Raw genomic sequence first — 16,442 nt, 5'->3', positions numbered from 1 at the left:
ACAATAACTATACACCTAAAGAAGAGGAATCCATCTCAACAGATGAGCAAATTCAAGACCTCTGAAAACATGAAGGAACAGCTAAGCCCCTACCATTTATAATTCCCCAACAAAGGAACCCATAGATACAGAAGTGGATGAAATTCCACTTCTATAAAAGACTATAAAAATGATTATTGAAAGGTTTGATCCAGTAAAAGAATTGAGGAAAAAAATTACGGGAGCAAATACAGAAGGTAAAAGGCCATTTCAATTAAAAAAAGAGAGAGAGAAAAAAGAGTAACTAAAAATATTCAGAACTTTTTGAAAATAACACAATGAATCAAATAAAAACTTCCATTTGAAAGTATGACCAACAGATTAGATTATGTAGAAAATAGAACTTTGGGCCTCAAAGACAGAACTTCATGCTTTGAAGAGAGTATATAAACTTGAATACTCAGGATGCAATAAAGGAAAAAAAAAATACAACAAGAATATGTAAGAACTCTGGGACAGCAAAAGACAAAATTTAAGAGTCATTGGGTTAGAAGCGACCCTGAAGATACAGGCAATGGCATTAAGAAACATTTTTGTGGACAGTAGATAAGTCCCCAGTCATTGGTTGATCCTGCAGAGTCAGCAAAAGCCAAGCCTGGGGGGAAAAATTCCTTTTCAAAAAGGCAAGTGCAGCAGTCTGGCTGGGCACAAAATCACGAGCCACTCAAGCAGGAACAAAGTTTATTTTTTGAAACTGCCGCCAATGTCCGGTACCGCCCGGGAAAAATTTTTTCCACCCACGTGGCCTCCTCTCGGAACCGCCCGAGAGCGCTCCTCCCCCGGAACTCCCTCCTACTGTACTTCCCCAACCAATGGGAACTCTCCAGGAGTCCCGTAGCCGCCTAGGTGAACAGCAGGAATCCAAGATCCATATGAATGCAAATCTTAACATAATCATATCATCTCAATGGCTAGCTGGCGTCACCTTTCGACCAAAAATGCCATGCATCATATACTTGGCTCTTAGCAGGCAAGGATGTTATTAACACTTGGCTCTTACACTAACCGTTTTCAGACATTCCAGGACAATGGGCTCCCTGGGTGTAGCAGGATAATAGAAGAATGTTCCCAGCACTACAACAGTAGGATAGCTACAAAAATGTTACTAGCTCAGAAACTTTTTAGTGCACAAAGAAACCTCTTGATAACTCACAAGCCTTAAACTATTTACAATGCCCCTATAGTTAACTTCGTGATTATGAGACCCTACATAATAAACTTGCAGAGTGAGTTCTGAGTCACTGTTCCTCCATCAGAGTGCACTGTCCTACCTGGCCCTAGCTTTACTTAAAAATATCTGTGTGTTTTCTTTGTCTTGGTATTTTTCTCCAGCTCTCATTGCCCCTACTCAAGATCCTTTGTTGCTACTGTGAGGGTGGCAGCACATTTTCAGTGAAATAATAGCAGAAAAATTTCCTACCTTTAGAAATGAGGGAACTAAATATCGAAGGCATTGACAAATTTCTATAATCATATAATTTGTCCAAATTGAACCAGAATGCTATATACAATTTAAACAGATCAATTTTAAGTGATGCCATCAAAAGTCTTCCAACCAAGAAAAGCCCAGGACCAGATGCACACCCAGCCAAGTTCTACAAGACTTTTAAAAGAAGAACTAATACTGATACTCTCCAACTTATTTCAGGACACAGAAAAAGAAGGAGCACTTCCAAACTTATTCTATGAGGCAAATATCACCCTGATTCTAAAACCAGGCTGACACATCAAAAAAAGAAAACTTCAGACCAATATCTCTAATGAACATAGATGCAAAAATTCTCAATAAAATTCTGGTAAATCAATTACAAAAACATATCCAAAAGATCGTGCACCATGATCAAGTGTGATTCATCCCATAGATGCAAGGTTGGTTCAACATACGGAAATCAATAAGTGTAATTCATCACATCAATAGACTTAAAGATAAGAATCATATGATCATCTCAATAAAGCAAAAAAAAAAAAAAAAAAAAAGCATCTGACAAAATACAACACTCCTTCATGTTCAAAACACTAGAAAAATTAGGGATAACAGAAACACATCACAACATCATAAAGGCTATCTATGCTAAGCCCCAGGCCAACATCATTCTGAATGGAGAAAAACTGAAGGTATTCCGTCTAAAAACTGGAACAAGACAGGAATGCACTATTTCACCACTTCTATTTAACATAGTTCTTGAAACACTGGCCAGAGCAATTAGATAGACAAAAGAAATTAAAGAGATACACATAGGAAAAGAAGAACTCAAATTGGCACTACTTGCTGATGATATGATTCTATACCTAGAAGACCCTAAAAGTTCCACCAGAAAACTTCTAGAACTAGTAAATGAATTAATCAAAGTACCAGGATATAAAATAAACACCCATAAATCAAAGGCATTTCTGTATATCAGTGACAAATCCTCAGAAAGGAAGACAAAGAAAACCACCCCATCTACAATAGCCTCAAAAAAAAAAAAAAAAACACTTGGAATCAACTTAGTGAAATAGGTGAAAGATCTATATAATGAAAACTATATAACCCTAAAGAAAGAAGTCAAAGAAGACCTTAGAAAATGAAAAGAATCTATCTTGCTCTTGGATAGGCAGAATTAATATTATCAAAATGACCATCCTTTGAAAAGCACTATACAGATTTAATGCAATTCCAATCAAAATCCCAATGACATTCCTCATAGAAATAGAAAATGCAATCAAGAAATTCATCTGGAAAAATAAGAGACCCAGAATAACTAAAGCAATCCTTAGCAGGAGAGTGAAGTAGGCGGCATCACTATATCAGACCTTAAACTACACTACAGAGCAATAGTAACAAAAACAGCATGGCATTGGCACCAAAACAGACTGGTAGACCAATGGTACAGAATAGAGGACATAGAGACTAACCCACAAAATTACAATTATATTAGAAAGGTTACAAAAACATGCATTGGAGAAAAGATAGCTTCTTCAACAAATGGTACTGGAGAAACTGGAAATCCATATGAAACAAAATGAAATTAAACCCTATCTCTCACCATGCACAAAACTCAACTCAAAATGAATCAAGGACCTAGGAATAAAACCAGAGAACCTGCGTCTAATAGAAGAAAAAGTAGGCCCTAATTTCCATCATGTGGGATTAGGCCCCAACTTCCTTAATAAGCCTCCTTTGGCGCAAGAATTAAAATCAACCATCAATAAATGGGATGGGAAGATGGCTGCGAATAGAGTGCATCACACCCCGTGTACCGCGATACTGCGCAGGTGAATAACGAGTTAGAACAACAAAAAGCTATCTTGTCAGTAATTTACAGCAAAATCGGGGTGCACCGAAACCTAGAGGAAGGATTTCCATCACCGAGGACCGGTTATTGAATCTCGAACGCAAGCCAACTGTGCAACCGGAGATCCAGGCTGACTGATCCGCCGCTCGCCACGCGGCCCGCCCTGGCGGCTACAGACGGCAGGGCGCCTCCGAGAAGTGACCAGCAAGCAGAGAGAAACGATGCTACGGATTCTGTGGAGTCCTGCCGGCTGTGCCCTCACTGAGCTCCAGGCTGAGTTCAGGGTTTGAGACAGGGAAGGAAGCGGTCCAGTTCTATCCCCCACAATGGAAAGTCCACCAAGGAAGCCAGCGGCCACCATCTTGGAGAGCTGACGTCACCACCGCCAGTTTCCGACAGATTGCAACAATAAAACAGGTGTGTGTTACTCAGCCCATCTCCCATACAGCGGGGAATTCGCATAAAATCTCTCCCAGGCTTTCCGGGGGAGGGATTATCAGAACGAGCCTGCATAGAGACGCGGGGAAAGGTAGAGACACCTGACCTCCAACTCCCCCTCCCATCAGCGGCGAAAATGAAACCTGTCTTGCCGGCTCTAGGGGAGGGGCAAGCGGAAAAAATCAAAACAATAGGGTGCCTATTCCCAATAGCCACCCTCCACACCCAGCAAACCACAGGCCCAGAGTACAGTTTGAACTGCCGAGAGGCATCACACAGGGGAAGGCCAGGCTAGCAGGAGAAACCAGGGGACTAGAGGCCAGGCCCTCGCGACTGGGTGGCTGGAGACCGCCCGCCCGATGGCGACTGCCCGCCCGCTGCCCGCGCGCCTAGGCAGCTGGAGACCACCCGCCCGCCGGCGACCGCCTGCCCACTGCCCGCACGACTGGGCAGCTAGAGACCACGCACCCGCCAGCGACCGCCTGCGGCCCCCACGACTGGGCAGCTGGAAACTGGGCGGCTGGAGACCGACCGACCGCCTGCCAGCGACCAGGCGGCTAGACCCCGAGGTGCGGCCCAGCAGGTACGGCGCAGAGACTCTAGGAAGAGGTCTATAGCCAGGCCTTCATGAAGTAGACAACCGGGAGCTGAAACCAACCAGAGACAGACCAGTCCCACCCCTCCCTTCGGACACCCCGGCAAGGAGCCTGGGGCCCGCCATAGCAGAGAGGTGACGTCACCAGAGTTCGGCCTATGGAATTCCTTCCCAGCGGAATCCACTTTAGCAGGAGAGAGCAGAAACACAGCAATCAAACAGAGCTGGAAAGTAACGTGAACAACATGAAAAAACAAGGGAAAAAGGATTACAAACAATGCAGGACAACTTAAATCTACAGCAGGACCTATAAGCATCAGAAACATGGATAGGGAAAGAACTCAAGGCATACCTAACTCAGATGGAACGGAATATTAGAGAAGACATGAGACAGCAAGCCCAAGCAATGAAAGTATATTTTGAAAACGAATTAAACAAATTCAAATGGCAAAGAACGAGCTTTACCAGGAGACAGACATTTAAAAAAAATCAAAAAGTAACCTAGAAATGCAGGAAACTATAAACCAAATTAAAAACTCAAATGAGAATATTACAAATAGACTAGATCAAGTAGAAGTCAGAACATCAGATAATGAAGACAAAGTTTATCAACTTGAAAAGAATATAGTCAACACAGAAAGGATGCTTAAATCTCACGAGCAATCTATTCAAGAGATATGGGATGTCATAAAAAAACAAACTTGAGAGTCATTGGGATAGAAGGTACAGAGGTTCAAACCAAAGGAATGGACAACCTGTTAAATAAAATAATTCTAGAAAACTTCCCAGAGATGAAAGATGGAATGGATTGCCAAATCCTGGAAGCTTACAGGACCCCAAACATTCAAAATCGTAATAGACCAACTCCAAGACATATAATTATGAAGATAGCCAACATACAGAACAAGGAGAGAATATTAAAAGCTACGAGAGAAAAGGAGGCAGATTACATTCAGGGGTAAACCAATTAGGTTAACGGCTGATTTTTCATCATAGACTTTGAAAGTGAGAAGATCCTGGAACAATGTATTTCAAACACTGAAAAATAATGGACTCCAACCAAGAATACTGTATCCAGCAAAATTAAGCTTCAGATTTGACAATGAAATTAAAATATTTCATGATAAACAAAAGCTAAAAGAATTCGCAGCCAGAAAACCAGCACTGCAAAGCATTTTGAGCAAAATACTACAAGAAGAGGAATTGAAAAATAGTGCCCAAAACTAACAGTGGGAGGTATCTCAGTAAAGGGGGAGAAAAATAACCAAAGAGGGAAAACTAGCCAAACTAAAATAAATAATTAAATAAACATGACTGGAAGTACAAACCATATTTCAATTGTAACCTTAAATGTTAATGGCCTAAATTCACCAATCAAGAGACATAGGCTAGTAACCTGGATTAAAAAAACAAATCCAACAAAACTCTGCCTTCAGGAGACGCATATGATAGGAAAAGACACACACACAGGCTGAAGGTGAAAGGTTGGGAAAAATCATACCACTCACATGGCCCTCGGAAGCAAGCAGGAGTGGCCATACTCATATCGAATAAAATCAACTTCAAACCTAAGTTAATCAAAAGGGATAAAGAAGGACACTATATACTGTTAAAAGGAACCATCCACCAACAAGACATAACAATTATCAATTTGTATGCAACAAACAATGGTGCTGCAACGTTCATAAAACAAACTCTCCTCAAGTTCAAGAGTCAAATAGACCACAACACAATAATTATGGGTGACTTCAACACACCGCTCTCTCCATTGGACAGATCCTCAAGACAAAAGCTGAATAAAGAAACTATAGAACTCAATAACACAATCAATAACCTAGACTTAACCGACATATATAGAATATATCAACCATCATCAAGTGGATACACGTTCCTCTCAGCAGCACATGGATCCTACTCAAAGATAGACCATATATTACGCCATAGGGCAACTCTTAGTAAATATAAAGGTGTGGAGATAATACCATGCACCATATCTGATCATAATGGAATGAAACTGGAAATCAATGATAAAAGAAGGAAGGAAAAATCCTGCATCACCTGGAAAATGAACAATATGTTACTGAATGATCAATGGGTTACAGAAGACATAAAGGAGGAAATAAAAAAATTCTTAGAGATGAATGACAATACAGACACAACATACCGGAATCTATGGGACACAATGAAAGCAGTTTTAAGAGGGAAATTCATTTCCTGGAGTTCTTTCCTCAAAAAAAGAAAAAACCAACAAATAAATGAACTCACACTACACCTCAAAACTCTAGAAAAGGAAGAGCAAAACAACAGCAAATGTAGTAGAAGACAAGAAATAATTAAAATCAGAGCAGAAATCAACGAAATTGAAACAAAAAAAAAAACATTGAAAAAATTGATAAAACTAAAAGTTGGTTCTTTGAAAAAATAAATAAGATCGACAGGCCCTTAGCCATGCTAACGAAGAGAAGAAGAGAGAGAACTCAAATTACTAACATATGGGGATGAAAAAGGCAATATCACAACAGTCACTACAGAAATACAGAAGATAATTAGAAAGTATTTTGAAACCTTATATTCCAATAAAATAGAAGATAGTGAAGATATCGATAAATTTCTTAAGTCATACGATCTGCCCAGATTGAGTCAGGAAGACACACACAATTTAAACAGACCAATAACAAAGGAAGAAATAGAAGAAGCCATCAAAAGACTACCAACCAAGAAAAGCCCTGGACCGGATGGGTATACAGCAGAGTTTTACAAAACCTTCAAAGAAGAATTAATACCAATACTTTTCAAGCTATTTCAAGAAATAGAAAAAGAAGGAGCTCTTCCAAATTCATTCTATGAGGCCAACATCACCCTGATCCCGAAACCAGAGAAAGACACTTCAAAGAAAGAAAACTACAGACCAATATCTCTAATGAACGTAGATGCAAAAATTCTCAATAAAATCCTGGCGAATCGAATACAAAAGCATATCAAAAAAATTGTGCACCATGATCAAGTAGGATTCATCCCTGGGATGCAAGTTTGGTTCAATATACGGAAATCAATAAATGCTATTCACATCAATAGACTTAAAGGTAAGAACCATATGATCATCTCAATAGATGCAGAAAAAGCATTCGACAAAGTACAGCATCCCTTTATGTTCAAAACACTAGAAAAACTAGGGATAACAGGAACTTACCTCAACATTGTAAAAGCTATATATGCTAAACCTCAGGCTAGCATCATCCTAAATGGAGAAAAACTGAAGGCATTCCCTCTAAAATCTGGAACAAGACAGGGATGCCCTCTCTCACCACTTCTATTCAATTTAGTTCTTGAAATACTAGCCAGAGCAATTAGACAGACAAAAGAAATTAAAGGCATAAAAATAGGAAAAGAAGAACTTAAATTATCACTATTTGCGGATGATATGATAATATATCTAACAGACCCAAAAGGGCCTACAAAGAAACTGCTAGAGTTAATAAATGAATTCAGCAAAGTGGCAGGATATAAAATCAACATGCATAAATCAAAGGCATTCCTGTATATCAGCAACAAAACTTCTGAAATGGAAATGGGGAAAACCACTACATTCACAATAGCCTCAAAGAAAATAAGATACTTGGGAATCAACCTAACAAAAGAGGTGAGAGATTTATACAATGAAAACTACAGAACTCTAAAGAGAGAGATAGAAGAAGATCTTAGAAGATGGAAAAATGTACCCTGTTCATGGATAGGCAGAACTAACATCATCAAAATGGCGATATTACCAAAAGTTCTCTACAGGTTTAATGCAATGCCAATCAAAATCCCAATGGCATTTCTTGTAGAAATAGAGAAAGCAATCATGAAATTCATATGGAAAAACAAAAGACCCAGAATAGCAAAAGCAATTCTAAGCAGGAAGTGTGAATCTGGAGGTATAGCGATACCAGATTTCAAACTGTACTACAGAGCAATAGTAACAAAAATAGCATGGTACTGGTACCAAAACAGGTGGGTGGACCAATGGTACAGAATAGAGGACACAGAGACCAATTCACAAAATTTCAACTATCTTATATTTGATAAAGGGGCTAAAAGCATGCAATGGAGGAAGGATAGCATCTTCAACAAATGGTGCTGGGAAAACTGGAAATCCATATGCAACAAAATGAAGCTGAACCCCTTTCTCTCGCCGTGCACAAAAGTTAACTCAAAATGGATCAAAGAGCTTGATATCAAATCAGAGACTCTGCGCCTGATAGAAGAAAAAGTTGGCTCCGATCTACACATTGTGGGGTCGGGCTCCAAATTCCTTAATAGGACGCCCATAGCCCAAGAGTTAATAACAAGAATAAACAAATGGGACTTACTTAAACTAAAAAGTTTTTTCTCAGCAAGAGAAACAATAAGAGAGGTAAATAGACAGCCTACATCCTGGGAACAAATTTTTACCCCTCACACTTCAGATAGAGCCCTAATATCCAGAATATACAAAGAACTCAAAAAATTAAACAATAAGAAAACGAATAACCCAATCAACAAATGGGCCAAGGACCTGAACAGACACTTCTCAGAGGAGGACATACAATCCATCAATAAGTACATGAAAAAATGCTCACCATCTCTAGCAGTCAGAGAAATGCAAATCAAAACCACCCTAAGATACCATCTTACTCCAGTAAGATTGGCAGCCATTATGAAGTCAAACAACAATAAGTGCTGGCAAGGATGTGGGGAAAAGGGTACACTTGTACACTGCTGGTGGGACTGCAAATTGGTGAGGCCAATTTGGAAAGCAGTATGGAGATTCCTGGGAAAGCTGGGAATGGATCCACCATTTGACCCAGCTATCGCCCTTCTCGGACTATTCCCTGAGGATCTTAAAAGAGCGTACTATAGGGATACTGCCACATCAGTGATCACAGCAGCACAATTCACAATAGCTAGACTGTGGAACCAACCTAGATGCCCTTCAATAGATGAATGGATTTAAAAAATGTGGCATTTATACACAATGGAGTATTACACAGCACTAAAAAATGACAAAATCATGGAATTTGCAGGGAAATGGATGGCATTAGAGCAGATTATGCTAAGCGAAGCTAGCCAATCCTTAAAAAACAAATGCCAAATGTCTTCCTTGATATAAAGAGAGCAACTAAGAACAGAACAGGGAGGAAGAGCATGAGGAAAAGATTAACATTAAACGGAGACGAGTGGGGGGAGAGAAATGGAAAGAGAAGGGAAATCGTATGGAAATGGTAGGAGACCCTCAATGTTATACAAAATTACATATAAGAGGTTGTGAGGGGAAAGGGGGGGGGAACAAGGGAGAGAATTAAACAACAGCAGATGAGGTAGAGAGGGAAGATGGGAGGGGAGGGGAGGGGGGATAGTAGGGGATAGGAAAGGTAGCAGAATACAACAGTCACTAATATGCCATTTTGTAAAAATGTGAATGTGTAACCGATGTGATTCTGCAATTTGTATTTGGGGTAAAAATGGGAGTTCATAACCCACTTGAGTCCAATGTATGAAAGATGATATGTCATGAGCTTTGTAATGTTTTGAACAACCAATAAAAAATAAATAAATAAATGGGATGGACTCAAACTAAAAAGTTTCTTCTCAGCAAAAGAAACAGTGAGGTGAATAGAGAGTCTATATCTGGGAGCAAATATTTACCCCTCACAATCAGATAGAGCACTAATCTCTAGGGTATGTAAAGAACTCAAAAAGCTAAGCACAATAAATAAATAAATAGGTCAATGACCTGAACAGACACTTCTCAGAAAAGGATATACAATCAACAAATATATGAAAAAAAAATGTTCACCATTGCTAGCAATTAGGGAAATGCAAATCAAAACCACTCTAAGATTTCGTCTCATTCCAGTCAGAATGGCAGCTATTATGAAGACAAACAACAATAAGTTTGATGAGGATATGGGGAAAAGATACACTCATACACTGATGGTGGAACTGCAATTTGGTGCAGCCAATATGGAAAGCAGTATGGAGATTTCTTGGAAAATTGGAAATGGAACCACCATTTCACTCAGCTAGCCCTCTCCTCAGTCTATACCTAAAGGACTTAAAAACAGCATACTACAGGGACACAGCCTCATCAATGTTTATAGCAGCACAATTCAAACAACTAAACTGTGGAACCAACCTAGATGCCCTTCATTAGATGAATGGATAAAAAATATGGCATATATACATAATGGAATATTACTCAGCAACAAAAGAGAATACAACTATGGCATTTGCAGGTAAGTGGATGGAGTTAGAGAAGATAATGCTAAATGAAGTTAGCCAATCCCAAAAAAAACAAATGCCGAATGTTTTCTCTGACATAAGGAGGCTGATTCATAATGGGGTAGGGAAAGGGAGCATAGGAGGAATAGAGGAACTCTTGATAGGGCAAAGGGGTGGAAGGGGAAAGGGAGTGGGTGTGGAGTTAGCAATGATGGTGAATGTGATGGACATTATTATCCAAAGTACATGTATGAAGACATGAATAGGTCTGAATATACTTTGTACACAACCAGAGATATGAAAAATTGTGTTCTATATGTATAATAAGAATTATCATGCATTCTGCTATCATATATAAATTTTAAAAAATAGTTTAAAAAAAAGAAATGAGAGGAACTATTCACATCCAGGAGGCATACAGAAATCCAAATAGAAAAAATTTAAAAAGAACTGCTCTCTGGGCTGGGGATGTGGCTCAAGCAGTAGCGTGCTCGCATGGCATGTGTGGGGCGCTGGGTTCGATCCTCAGCACCACATAAAATAAAATAAAGATGTTGTGTCCACCAAAAACTAAAGAATAAATAAAATTTCTCTCTCTCTCTTAAAAAAAAAAAGAACTGCTCTAAGAAACACTATAATTAAAATGCCTTACATAGAAAAAAGTAAAGAATATTAAAGGCTTCAGGAGAAAAATTTCAGGTCACATTTAGAGGTAAAGCAGTGAGGATCATTCTGACTTTTCAATTGAGACCATATAGTCAAGGAGGGCTTAGAATGAGATATTTCAAGCTCTGGGGGGGGGGGGGGGGGGGGAAACAGTTGCCAGACACAATTGTTATATTTAGCAAAGCTATCTTTCTAAACAGGATGATATATAAAAACATTTCATGGTAAGAATTCCTGACCACTGAGGAGGCTCTACCAAAAAATACTACATTCAAATATAACTCAAAAACAAGCCCCTAAGCCGCAAAATGGAAAAAGTTCTATAATAATCAACTAAATGAAAATTAAGACTGAATGAAATACAACAGACATGATGACACGATTCTATATTTAGAAGACCCCATAAAACTTCACCAGAAGACATTTAGAACTCATAAATGAATTCAGCAAAGTAACAAGATATGAAATTAACACCCATAAATCAATTGCATTCCTATACATCATTGATAAATCCACTTAAAGAGAAATTATGAAAACCATTCCATTCATAATAGCCTCAAAGAAAATAAAATATTTGGGAATTAATCTAATGAAAGAGATGAAAAACTTCTACAATGAAAACTATAGAACACTAAAGAAAGAAATTGAAGAAGACCTTAGAAGATGGAAAGCTCTCCCATGTCATTGGATAGGCATAATTAATATTGTCAAAATGGCCATACTACCAAAAGTGCTATATAAATATAATGCAATTCCTATTAAGGTCCCAATGATGTTCTTCATAGAACTAGAAAAAGCAATCATGAAATTCATTTGGAAAAATAAGAGGCCTAGAATAGCCAAAGTAATGCTCAGTGAGAAAAATGAATCAGGAGGCATCACAATACCAGACGTTAGATTATACTACAGAGCTATATCAAGGATTTAGGCATTAGACCAGAGACCCTGTGCCTAACTAGAAGAAAAAGTAGACCCCATTCTCCATCATGTTGGCTTAGAAACTGAATTTCTCAACAAGATTCCTAAAGCACAAGAAGTAAAATCAAAAATCAATAAATAATACTATACAAACTCAAAAGCTGCTTCACAGCAAAGGAAACAGTCAAGAACATGAAGAAAGAGCCTACAGAATGAGACAAAATGTTTGCCACCTGTACCTCAGATTAATCTCTAGGATATATAAAGGACACAAAAAAGTTAACACCAAAAAACCCCATAATCCAATAAATAAATATGCAAAGGTACTGAGCAGACACTTCACAGAAGAAATACAAATGGTCCACATATATATGAAAAAAATGTTCAACACCTCCAGTATTAGAAAAATGCAAATCAAAACTAAACCAAGATTTCATCTCAGTCTAGGCAGAATGACAATTATCAAGAATATAAGTTAACAATAAATGTTGGCAAGGATGTGGAGGAAAAGGTACACTCATACATTGCTGGTGGGACTGTAATTGGTGCAACCACTCTGGAAAGTAGTATAGAGATTTTTCAGAAAACTTGGAGTGAAACCATCATTTGACCCAGTTATCCCGCTTCTCAGCAATTATACTAATGACTTAAAATCAGCACACTATAGTGATAAAGCCACATCAATCAATGTACATAATAAATTAATTCACAACAGCTAAGCTATGGAACCAACCTAGGTTCCTTTCAGTAGATTAATAAATAAGGAAAATGTGGTACATATATACAATGGAATATTACTCAGTCATAAAGAATGAAATTATGGCATTTGCTGGTAAATAGATGGAACTGGAAACTATCATGCTAAGTGAAATAAGCCAATCCCAAAAAACCAAAGGCCAAGTCTTCTGATATGTGGATGTTGACTCATAGTAGGCTGCAGGGGAGGGAGGAGTGGATTGGACAGTGGGGAATGGGGGAAAGGAAAAGGAATGGGACTGGGAAAGGCAATAAAATGAATTAGAGTATAACTTTCCTATACTCATATATGAATATATGACCAGTGTAACTCCACATCATGTACAACCACAAGAATAGGAAGTTATACTTCATATATGTATGACATGTAAAAACACATTCTACTGTCATGTATAACTAAAAAGAACCCCAAAAAAGTAGCTCAAATCCAATTTTGTCCCATTTCAAAATCTGGTGCTTGAACCACTGTTGTACCCCTCTCCCCACCAAGTCACCATGTTAAGTGAAATAAGCCAGATTCAGAAAGACAAGTATTGAGAGTTTTCTCTCATAGTGGAAACTAAACTTTAAAAAAACAAAAAGAAAAAGAAAAAGGGACTGATGGAAAGGGGGAAGAGAATGCTGAGAGAGGGACTGATAAGGGAGGTGGATATGATAAAAGTACATCACATATGTGTGGAAATGTCAGTCAAACCCATTAATTAATCTGTGCAGTTTATATGATTTAATAATAAAAAATAACTGCCCCTCCTGTATAACACTCACAAAGAAATACAGCAGACAAACAAAAGTGTCAGGAATAACAAACATCTGTCCATAATAACACTGAATGTAAATGGTCTCAACTAATTAAATTAAAGTCATAGGGTGGTAGAATGGATTTAATAAAAGAAGAAAAGAAGATACAATTATATGCTGTTTTGTTTTCTTATTTGTTCTTTTTAGATATACATGACAATAGAGTGTATTTTGACATATTACACGTACATTAAGTATAACTTCCCATTCTTACATGCTGTTTTCAAGAGACTCATTTCATTACCAAAGATATCCACAGGCTAAATGTAGGATTAAAAAGGAAAAAAAAAAAAGATTTTCCATGCAAATCTAAAGACAAGTAGGAGTAGGTTGGACATATGGAACAAGGTAGATTTCAAGCAAAAATTAATCCGAAGAGACAAGGTCACTACATATGGGTAAAGGTCACTACATATGGGTAAATTCAACATGATGATATAACAATAATAAATACATATGCTCCAAATGTCAGTGTACCTAATTACATAAAATAAATACTTCTCAACATTAAATCCAAGAGAGACCCCAATACAATAATACTAGGGGATTTCAACACACTCCTCTCACAAATAGACAGGTTATCCAGACATAAGATCAATAAAGATACTTCTAACCTAAATAATACTATAAATAAAATGGTCCTAAAAGATATCTGTAGAATAGTTCATCCAAATACAGCTGAATTTACTTTCTTCTCAGCAAATCAAGGCATCTTTTTCAAAACAGGCAATTTATAAGTCTTAGCAAATACAAAGAAACTGATATAATCCTGTGCATATTATCAAATCATAATGGAATGAAATTAGGAAGAAAAAAATTATAGAAACTACATAAACCCATGGAAATTGAACAATAATCTTTTAAAAGAGGAAGTATCATAGAGTAAATGAGAGGAGAAATTAAAATACTTCTTGAATCAAATAAGAATAGTGATAAAACATATCAAACCTCTGGGGTACTATGACAGCAGTTCTAAGAGAAAAGTTTATAACATTAACTGACCATATTAAAAGAAAGATCCCAAATATGCAACCTAATCTTTAATCTCAAATCCTATAAAAGCAGGAATGAACTAATTCCAAAACCAGGAGAACACAGGAAATAACTAAGAGTTGAAATGAGGAGGAGATGGAAAGAAACTATACAATGTATTTTTAGTATTACCAAGAGTTGGTCCTTTGAAAAGATAAACAACATCGATAAACCCTTCACTAAAGTAACCAAAAGAGAGGGAAGACCCAAATCAACAAAGTTAGAGATTTAAAAAAGGAGATATCACCACAGACATACAGAAGATCAATCATAAGGGACTGTTTTATACAGAATAAAGGATTATTCTGAAATACAGAAGATCACAAGGAACTATTTTTAAAACTAAATGGAAAATCTAGTAGATAAGGACAAATTTATAGACACATTTTACCTACCCAAATTGAACCAAGAGAACATAGAAAACCTAAATAGACCAATATCAAGCAACAAGATTGAAAATTCTGGGGCTAGGTGGAATATAACCTTCTGATAGAGGAATAATGACCCAGAGCTAGTACAGCATGTTTATTACATAGATTTTTTTTCATCAAAAGGTTATTTGTGGGAAAGTTTCAGCAAAGAAGGAAATCTGAAGAATGCAGGACTGGCAAGATATTAGGATTATCTTGTTATGCCCAGAATTCTCTATCCCCAGGAGTTGGTGCCTGAGTTCAAAGTCTCAACTGACAACAGCTCTGCACCTTTGAACAGAGCCTCCTCAGGCCAGCATCACCATAGAAACTGAGACATCTTGACCTGCACCTTTGCACAGGAAGTTTCCAGTGCAAAGCAGCCACAGGCGATCAGAGATCATGGATCAAGTCACTGCTCTCCATAATCCTTGATGAACATAGATGCAAAAATCCTAAATAAAATATCTGCAAACTGCATCCAAAAACACATTAAGAAGATTATATACCATGATCAAGTGGGTTTCATCCCAGGGATGCAAGTTTAGTTCAATATATTTAAACCAATAAATGTGATTCATCCCATAAATAGAATCAAGGACAAAAATCACATGATCATCTCAATAAATACAGAAAACGTCTTGGACAAAATTCAGCACCCATTCATGTAAAAAACACTGAAGAGTGCTTGCTTTGGCAGCACATATACTAAAATTGGAATGATACAGAGAAGATTAGCATGGCCCCTGAGCAAGGATGACATGCAAATTCGTTAAGCATTCCATATTTTTTATAAACACTGTATTGTAAGGGGAAAATATAATGTCTTAAATAACTGTATTTAAAATTCGCAAAAAAAAAAAAAAACATTGAAGAAACTAGGTATAGAAGGAGCATCCCTGAAATCCCTGAATACTACTATCCAGGCTATATATGATAAACCCATAGTCGTCATGATACTAAATGGAGAAAAACTGAATGCATTTCCTCTAAAATCAGAAATAAGACAAGGATATTCATTCTCACCACTCCTATTCCATATAGTTCTTGAAACTTTAGCAAGAATAATCAGGCAGTAGAAGGAAATTAAAGTGATACAAATAGGAAAAGAAGTCAAACGTCTCTACTGATGACATAATGCTAAACTTAGAAGACTCCTCCAGAAGACATCTAGATAAGCAAATCACTGAAGTTACAGGATACAACAATATCAACACACAAAAATCAATAACTGTTTCTATATTTCATTTAAAAACGCACTGAGAAAAAAGT

At 37.5% G+C, this 16,442-nt stretch overlaps 1 non-coding gene across 1 annotated transcript; it reads left to right on the top strand.

The window, feature by feature from the left end:
• Positions 1-15,854: 15,854 nt before the first annotated feature.
• On the top strand, positions 15,855-15,961 carry LOC114097990 (U6 spliceosomal RNA). Its single transcript, XR_003583655.1, has one exon. It is a non-coding gene; the product is annotated as a U6 spliceosomal RNA (small nuclear RNA).
• Positions 15,962-16,442: the final 481 nt, after the last annotated feature.

This window comes from Marmota flaviventris, chromosome 11 (genome assembly GCF_047511675.1).
Source record: "Marmota flaviventris isolate mMarFla1 chromosome 11, mMarFla1.hap1, whole genome shotgun sequence".
Lineage (NCBI taxonomy): Eukaryota > Metazoa > Chordata > Mammalia > Rodentia > Sciuridae > Marmota > Marmota flaviventris.
The sequence above is the reverse complement of the archived record's forward strand: the minus strand, read 5'-3'. Positions and strand labels throughout refer to the sequence as shown.